We start from the raw sequence: 9,572 nt of genomic DNA, 5'->3' as shown, positions 1-9,572 counted from the left end.
CTGCTGACTGAACTTCCCTGAGAATGCTTATATCTGGAAATTGGGTCTGACCAATCCTAAGCTTCGACAGCTACTCGAAATGATCCTGATGTTCGGGAATAGTGAAGTCCATGTGACTTAACTTAGAAGAATGCTCCCGCTGACGCTTGTCAGATTGCTTCTTTGACCGAGGGGTCATTCCTGCAAGATTTGAAAAGAAATTCTATCAAGAATGCTCAAAGGTTAATGCTGCAGAAATCCACACGATCGTATAGAATTTCCACATGCCTGTGTGGATCCATGAGGCGTGAAAAACGCATGGCCTCATGCTAAATGCTCACAAATACATCATCAAAACTACTCGAACATTATCCCTAAGCATGCATTCACCCTCTATTTGTAGAAACGAAGCAAAATCCACCAGTTTTAACAAGTAAAATCAAGAATTGTCAAAAAAAGAAAAGAGAGAAGGGTTTACCGGTGAGTTGGAGATGCAAAGCCTCAAATCAGTCGTAAAAATCGAGAAAAATTATGCTAAAATGGTGCTACTAGGTCGGGCGAGTGAGTGTGTGTGTTTTTTGAGCAGTTAAAAGAGTGAAGGCGGAGAAACTCGATTAGATTTTAAAGAAAACCCATGACTCTGGAGTTTCTGTACATCCACACGGCCGTGCGGAAATTACCCACGCCCGTGCGCCTCCACGGGAGAGAGTCACAGGGGCAGACGCACGTCCCTGTGGTTTCTCAGAAAAATACTCCTTTGTCTCTGAACAAAATCACACGGGCGTGAGAAAAATACCACGGTTGTGCGCCCGACCCACAGTGGTAGACACAGGCCCCTGTGGCTTCATTGTCCAACCAAGAAGATTCACTGAGTGTTTCACATGCCCGTGCAGAAATTCTCCACGGGCGTGGATCATTACTGGGCAGTCACAGGGGCAAACGCATGCTCCTGTCTATTCTCTGGCTGGAAGAGAGCTCTTCTGCAGAGATTCACATCGGCGTACGGAAAATACCTTTGACCGTTCATTTATCACAGGATCACCCACAAGGGAGAGTCCACGCTCCTGTGCGCTCTTGGGAAAAAATTTCTAAGTCTCTACAGGAAGACGCACACCCCTGTGGAAATTACCCACGGGCGTACGGATATCAACAGGTCCGTCACAGGTGCTATTCCATACCCCTGTGCCTTCTCTAGATGAGCTCAAAGTGGAGATCCACGGGCGTGCGAAAATTCCACACGCCCGTGTATTTTCTATGGATGGCTTAGAAAACTCTGCAGGCTCTGCAGAAAATTCTTGAACATGTATACACACTCAGAGCCTGCCCTATCATGAAAAAACTACACCAGTGAAAACATGAGAAACTAGCTCGTACGACCAAAATTTCGCCAAAACACCTTAAAGGGCATGGTGACACCAAAAATCCACAATAAAACTCATAGGAATGTATCAAAACATATAGACACCAACACTCAATGCCTTATTCAAGGAAACACTTGACTATAAACTAAGAAAGACAATAAACGCTTGGGTTGCCTCCCAAGAAGCGCTTGTTTAACGTCACTAAGCTTGACGTACCTTGTCTTACCTCACGGGGGTTCATAGATTCCTCTTACCCATGACTTGAAAGCACTATGAATAAAGTCTTTTGAAGGTAGAGGGGGAGTTATCGGGCTTGGTACCACTTAACAATGGTTCATCCAACTTGTTCGATTCTTGCACATCCCCTAATAGCGTTGGGGCATTTCTTACGGCGTTTCCTATCCCTCTTCATCTTCTGGAGCACTTTCTTCATGATCCTCAGAGTAGATGGTATCTCTTCCTCAAGACCAAGCATCATTATGATAAGTGCTTGTGTGATAAGAATACGAAGTGTTCTTTTCTTATGATGAGCATTACTTTTATCGGATTTTAACGGTAATATGTGTGTATTTATGTTACTTTCATGCATATAGGGTTGTAAAGCCGAATCTTAGAGAAAAAAGTCAATGTAGATCGTGAGTGCACCATTTGGAGGAAATCTTCAGAAGGATCAAACGCGAGACATAAGTCGGGTTCAAGATGCTAGAATGTGTGCCAACCTCCTTGTATTCAAGCCAGGACAATGATTTGGAGGGGCACAGAGGCAGTCACATTCTAAGTATTCTGGCTTGTGCATGTGTAACAAGAACTCCACCAACGCGGTCGTTCATTGAAGAAGCAAAGCGATTTATGATGTAAACGTGCCCCCGTTTGTGTTACCTTGATGAAAGCATGGTTTCGGGAGTGTTTCAGATCGGTAGTGGCGCAAGACACTATAGGAAAACACTGTTGCAGATACTGTTCATGACCGGCCGAAGAAAGAGAAGCCACATGGGCGTGTGGAAATTCCACACGCCCGTGAGTTAATTCTACACGGGACGGTGAAATAATCACATGGGCATGTGGATTCCCTATTCCGGCCTTAATTAAGGCCGATTTCAGCCCCGATTTCAAAATTCTTTTCCCTATCTTTTCCCCAACTTGAGAGAAGGTTGCGGCTAGGGTTTTGAGAGGCATTGGCTAGGGATTGGGAGAGGTTCTACGGCTCTGACATCACCCTCTGTTTGGAAGAAGGTTAGTGGGAGAGCTTTCGTCGGCACCGATCCAGCGAGGTGTATCCTAGGTAGGACAAAGGGACCTTTGGATGAGTAGAGGACTCTACAAAGACCATCGTCATGACTATCAAGGGGGTTTTCTATGGATTCATTGCTTTTACATTCGATTTCATTGATTGTAATTAGCTCCATGGAGAGCTAAACCCCCTAGTGGGTACTTAGATTGTGAAACCTAGGATGTATTCGTTTCATTGAACCTTGTTATTATGCTTTCATTAATTGATGTTTTTATTGAGTTCCAATCTTGAATGCATTGATTGTATGAACACTCCCTTAGAGTGACACTAAGGTTGAGAGTTCCTTCTTGGTAACCCTTGTGAGTGAGTGATAAACCATGAGAGTTAGACAAAGCTAGATTGGAGAGGGTTGAGAGGGTGAGTCGAAAGGTAGCGGAGCGTCCCCTTTCCCCTCCGGTGTGATTTGTTCTACCTCCAATTTCTCGAGTACTTTGTGGTCATAATAGAGTGAATGGGGTAAGGGATGAACTTCCGCTGGGGCTTAGTTGCAAGTACAATGGAGTGAAGCGTTGAAGTGATTTTACCATCTAGGGCTTAATTATGGCTAGGGACCTTCCGCTTGGACCAAAGGATTAGGTCTATATATAGGAAGAGGATTTATCACTTGGAATCCCTAGAACTCATTGCAATTCTATACGAGTGCGAGGTTGAGAGATTGTTCAATTTCTCCTCCGGGACATGTATGGGGTTAGGCATGGTTGACCTTAGATTTGGGACCATGTATTAAAGGATCTCCACGACTCATTAATGCATTAGTTAGGAAGCATAATAGAGGGTTTTTGCACTTGAAACGATTATCCTAGGCGGATCAATATCCGAGTACTCCATTTATATTGATTGCCTTACCTCCCCTTTACTTGTGCTCTCTCTCTTATTTCTTTTACTTTTGTTTGCACTACATCTTACCACACAAATCACTATTCATATTTCGCTTAGTTAAGAAACAACTTAAGTATTTTTACTCCTATTCCCTGTGGATACGATACCCTCTCACTTGGGATTTTATTACTTCGACAAACCTGTGCACTTGCGGGACATACGCAAGGGGCTTTGTCACATTACTTCTTCATTGTCAACCTCTTGGTCTAGCAACCCCTTGTACGGGTCTGGATTAAACATTTCCTGCACATATTCATCAGTTATCTCATTAGTAGTGTCGAGAAAATAAAGAGTATCATCAAAGTCCAAATAATGCCGCATGGCTTCGGCGAGGTGGTATGTGAGCTTATCATCTCCAACCCTCAGTGTCAACTCCCCGTTGTCCATATCGATTAATGCCTTGAAAGTACGCAAGAATGGCCTCCCAAGTATCAAAGGAACATCTACATCCTCGTTTACATCCAACACTATGAAGGCTACAGGAAATATGTACTTGTCCATCTTGACAAGCATGTCTTTAATGGTGCCCCTCGGATGTCTCATCGTTCGGTCCGCCAATTGTAATGTCATCCGAGTGGGCCTAGGCTCTCCCAAGCCTAGCATCTGAAAGAAAGAATACAGCATAACGTTGATACTAGCCCCAGAATCCGCCAATGCCATTTCTTCACCCAAATTGGCAATGTTGCACGGGATGATGAAACTTCCTGGGTCTTTCTTCTTATTCGGTATATTTTTCTTTTGCAACACCGCTGAGCAAGATGCATCTAGAATCAGGGAGGAACTCTCCTCCAATTTCCTTTTGTTGGTCAACAAATCTTTCAAGAACTTGGCATACCTAGGTATTTGGGATAATGCATCAATAAAGGGAATGTTTATATGTAGTTTCCTAAACAAACCCAGAAACTTCTTGTACTTCTCATCCACTTGGTCATTCTTCAATCAAGAGGGATAAGGGATTCTGACTTGTAAGATGGGGTGAAACCATCTTCTCCTTAATTACTCCCTTCTTAACCTCTACGACCAGTGGTGCTTCAACATTGGTCTTCTAACTTGGAAGCCTACCTTCAACCTCATTGACCACTTCTCAAAGTGATCGCCTTCAAATGTTCCCGTGGGTTGGTCTCGGTATTACTCAACAAGCTTCCTTATGGTCTCTCCAATAGAGAGTTTGCAATTTGCCCCACTTGATTTTCTAGGTTGTACAATGACGTGGTGTAGTTGCAAAGTGTATCCTCGATCGATTGGAACTGTGTATCAGATGATTGAACAAATCGAGTCAAGACCTTCTCTAGATCGGTCATCTGGGTCTCCAAATCTGAAACTTGATTAACCATGTTTGTGATTTATTGTTGTTGAAAAACCGGTGGTGCAGTGGCCTTTTGTTGCAATTGATTGTTCCATGAGAAATTAGGATGGTTCGTCCAACACAAATTGTAGGTATTGCTATAATGATTGCCTTGGTTTCTCAATGCATTACCCACATAATCAACTTGTTCAATGGAGTGTATACCACCAACGGCTATCGGGCAATCAAAGGGGGTATGTCCTCCACCACACCCGGTGCAAGTAGTCATGACCACCACTCTATTGGAATTTAGAAGGTCTAACTTCTTACTCAATGATTCCACTTGGGCCGCCAAAGAAGTGACTACATCTATTTCATGGAGTCCGGCCACTTTTTTCCTTTCCAGTGCGTTCCACTGGTAGCTATTCATGGCCATATCCTCCACCAACTGTCAGGCCTCTTTGGGGGTTTTACTCCCCATTGTTCCTCCTACAGCGACATCTAGTAATTGCCTTGTACTCGGATTCAACCCATTATAGAAAGTCTGAATAATCATCCATTCGGGAAATCCGTGTTGTGGGCACCTCCGCAAAAGATCCTTGAAGCGCTCTCATGTCTCAAATAATGATTCCAATTCCATCTGCACAAATAATGATATCTCATTTCGAAGCTTCGCCGACTTCCTGGAGGAAAGTATCTTGCAAGGAAAGCTTCAACCATTTTATTCCACATTGTGATGGATGCTTTTGGCAAGGAATGAAACCACTGCTTGGCTCTTCCTTTAAGAGAAAATAGGAAAGCTCTCAATCTGATAGCATCATCCGATACACCGTTAATCTTTAGCATGTAACAAACTTCCAAGAAGTCATCTATGTGGTTGTTTGGATCCTCATCTGGCAAACCATTGAAATGCGCTGACAACTGAATCATCTGGATGAATCCTAGGTGAGTAGGGTATCGTATCAATAGGGAGTAGGGAGTAAAAAATACTTAAATTGCTAATTAACCAAGTGAAGATGAAAAATTATTGTGTTGATAAGGTGTGGTGTAAACAAGAGTAAAAAAAACAAGAAAAAGTAGCACAAGTAGGTGAGAGATAAGGCAATTGATAGAAGTGGGGTACTTGGATACTGTTCCGCAAAGATAATCTTTTCAAGAGCAAAACCAACTATTATGCTTCCTAACTAATACATTAATGAGTCGTGGAGATCCTAAGATACATGGTCCCAAATCTAAGGTCAACCATGACTAACTCTACACCAAGTCCCTGTGGAGAAATTGATCAGTCTCAACACCTCGCACTGTGTACACTTGCATGACGCTCTAGAGATTCCTAGTGATAAATCCTATTCCTATATGTAGACCTAACCCATTGGTCCAGGCTGAAGGTCCCTGATAAGTGCTTGTGTGATAAGAATACGAAGTGTTCTTTCTTTATGATGAGCATTACTTTTACCTGGTTTTAACGATAATATATGTGTGTTTATGTTACTTTCATGCAAGTAGGGTTGTGAAGCCAAATCTTACAGAAAGAAGCCAATGTAGATCATGAGTGTACCATTTGGAGAAAATCTTGAGAAGGTTCAAACGCGAAGACATAAGTCGGGTTCAAGATGCTAGAATGTGTGCTAACCTCCTTATATTTAAGCTAGCCCAATGATTTGGAGGGGCACAGAGGCAATCACATTCTAAGTATTCTGGCTTGTGCATGTGTAACAAGATCTCCACCAACACAGCCGTTCATTGAAGAAGTAAAGCGATCTACGACGTAAACATGTGCCGGTTTATGTTACCACGATGAAAGAATGGTTTCGGACTGGTACTGTAGCAGGACACTGTAGCAAAATACTGTAACAGATATTGTTCACGGCCGATCGAAGAAGGAGTTACCCAGAGAAGCCACATGGGCGTGTGGAAATTCCACACGCCCGTGCGTTATCGTGTGAAATATTAACATGGGCGTGTGGATTCCCGATTACAGGCCTATTTAAGGCCGATTTCAGGATCTTTTTCTCCATCTTTTCCCCAACTTGAGAGAGGGCAGCAACTAGGGTTTTGAGAGGTATTGGCTAGGGATTGGGAGAGGTTCTACGTCTTCGACATCGCCCTCTGTTTAGAAGAACGTTAGTGGGAGAGCTTTTGTCGGCACCGATCCAGCGAGGTGTATCCTAGGTCAGACAAAGGGACCTTTGGACGAGTAGAGAACTCTCCAAAGACCATCGTCACGACTATCAAGTGTGTTTTCTATGGATTCATTGCTTTTACATTCGATTTCATTGATTGTAATTAGCTCCATGGAGAGCTAAACCCCCTAGTGGGTACTTGGATTGTGAAACCTAGGATGTATTCGTTTCATTGAACCTTGTTATTATGCTTTAATTAATTGATGTTTTTATTGAGTTCCAATCTTGAATGCATTGATTGTATGAACACTACCTTAGAGTGATACTAGGGTTGAGAGTTCCTTGTTGGCAACCCTTGTGACCACAAGAGTTAGATAAAGCTAGATTGGAGAGAGTTGAGAGGGTGAGTCGAAAGGCAGCGGAGCATCCCCTTTCCCCTCCGGTATGATTTACTCTATCTCCAATTCCTCGAGTTCTTTGTGGTCATAATAGAATGAATTGGCTAAGGGATGACCTTCCACTGGGGCTTAGTTGCGAGTGCAATGGAGTGAAGCGTTGAAGTGATTTTAGCATCTAGGGCTTCATTGTGGCTAGGGACCTTCCACCCAGACCAAAGGGTTAGGTCTACATATAGGAAGAGGATTTATCACTTGGAATCCCTAGAATTTATTGCAATTCTATACAAGTATGAGGTTGAGAGATTGTTCAATTTCTCCTCTAGGACATGTATAGGGTTAGGCATGGTTGACCTTAGATTTGGGACCATGTATTAAAGGATCTCCACGACTCATTAAAGCATTAGTTAGGAAGCATAATAAAGGGTTTTACACTTGAAATGATTGTCCTAGGTGGATCAATATCCAAGTACTCCATTTATATCGATTGCCTTACCTCCCCTTTACTTGTGCTCTCTCTTGTCTCTTTTACTTTTGTTTGCATTACATCTTACCACACAAATCACTATTCATATTTCGCTTAGTTAAGAAACAACTGAAGTATCTTTACTCCCTATTCCCTATGGATATGATACCCACTCACTTGGGATTTTATTACTCGACAAACCCGTGCACTTGCGGGACTTACGCAAGGAGCGTTGTCAGTCCCTAGTCACAATTAAGTCCCTAAGTGCTAAAATCACTTCAACGCTTCACTCCATTGCCTTTGCAACTAAGCCCTAGCGAAAGGTCATCCCTCAGCCCGTTCACTCTTCCATGACAGCGAAGAACTCTTGGAACGTGGAGGTAGAGTAAATCAAATCAAATGGAAAAGGGGACGCTCCGCTACCTCTTGACTCACCGTCTCAATCCTCTCCAATCTAGCTTTGTCTAACTCTCATGGTGTGTCGCCCATCCACAAAGGTTACCAATATAGACTCTCAACCCTAGTATCACTCTAAGGAGAAATCATTCAACAAGCATTCAAGATTGGAACTCAATTATAACATCAATTAAGGAAAGCATAATAAAAGGTTTAAAGAAACAATAGCATCCTAGGGTTCACAAATCCAAGTACCCACTAGGGGGTTTAGCTCTCCATGGAGCTAGTTATAATCAACAATGAAATTGAATGTAAAAACAACTAATCCATAGAAAAACCGCCTCGGTGTTCGTGTCGATGGTCTTGTGGAGTAGTTGAGTTTTCTCCAAGGGTTTCCTTGTCCGGCCTAGAGCACACCTCGCTGGATCTATGCCGACGAAAGCTCCCCCAATAACCTTCTTCCAAGCGAATCGCGTTATCGAATCCTTCAAACTATTCCTAAGACATGCTAAAAACCTTCCGAAACCCTAGCCGACGGCCTCTCAAATGATGGAGAAAAGTGGAAGAGAAGAGGTGAAAAAGATCCCCAAATCCGAGCTGATGGAATTTCCACACGGGCATGTGGAATTCCAACAGGCCCATGTGGATTCTCTGAAAATCTCATTTTCAGCCGGCTGTGAACGGTAACTGCTATAGTAGTCGGCCATAACACTCCCAATTCCACACTCTTTATCGAGGCAACATAAACGTGCACACCTTTATGCCGTAGATCGCACGTCTTCTTCAATAAAAATCTTCATTTGCGGAGATCTTGTCATCATAGTTGATAAATTAATCAGAATAATTTAATTGATTTAGTTAACTTGATTATTTTTTTCTTATATTTTTACAAAAATATACTCATATTTATTAATTTAATAAATAAAATATCAATTTTTAGATCCGTTTCTAATCCTTTTCTAGTAGAAAGGATTAGAAATGGATATTTTTTAATATTTAATAATATTAAAATAAAATATTAATTTTTAGATCTGTTTCTACTCCTTTTCTGTTAGAAAAGGATTAGAAATGAATATTTTCTAATATTTAATAATACTTAAATAAAATATTAATTTTTAGATCTATTTCTGACCTCGTTCTATTAGAAACAGATTAGGAATTGGTCTTTTCTAATATTTAGTAATATTTAAATTTTAGTCTCTTTCTATTAGAAACGGGTTAGAAACTAATATTTAAATAAAATATTAATTTCTAGATCTGTTTCTAGTCCCTTTCTATTAGAAATTAATATTTTTTAATATTTAATAATATTTTAATAGAATATTAATTTGTAGATCCGTTTCTAGTCCCTTTCTATTAAAAACGGATCAGGAACAGATATTTTCTAGTATTTAATA

General features: G+C 41.6%; 1 non-coding gene across 1 annotated transcript; it reads left to right on the top strand.

The window, feature by feature from the left end:
- Positions 1-5,361: 5,361 nt before the first annotated feature.
- On the top strand, positions 5,362-5,468 carry LOC120252093. Its single transcript, XR_005533642.1, has one exon. It is a non-coding gene; the product is annotated as a small nucleolar RNA R71 (small nucleolar RNA).
- The last annotated feature ends 4,104 nt before the right edge of the window (positions 5,469-9,572 follow it).

The sequence above is a fragment of the Dioscorea cayenensis genome, chromosome 20, assembly GCF_009730915.1.
Source record: "Dioscorea cayenensis subsp. rotundata cultivar TDr96_F1 chromosome 20, TDr96_F1_v2_PseudoChromosome.rev07_lg8_w22 25.fasta, whole genome shotgun sequence".
NCBI classification, from domain to species: Eukaryota; Viridiplantae; Streptophyta; class Magnoliopsida; order Dioscoreales; family Dioscoreaceae; genus Dioscorea; species Dioscorea cayenensis.
The sequence above is the reverse complement of the archived record's forward strand: the minus strand, read 5'-3'. Positions and strand labels throughout refer to the sequence as shown.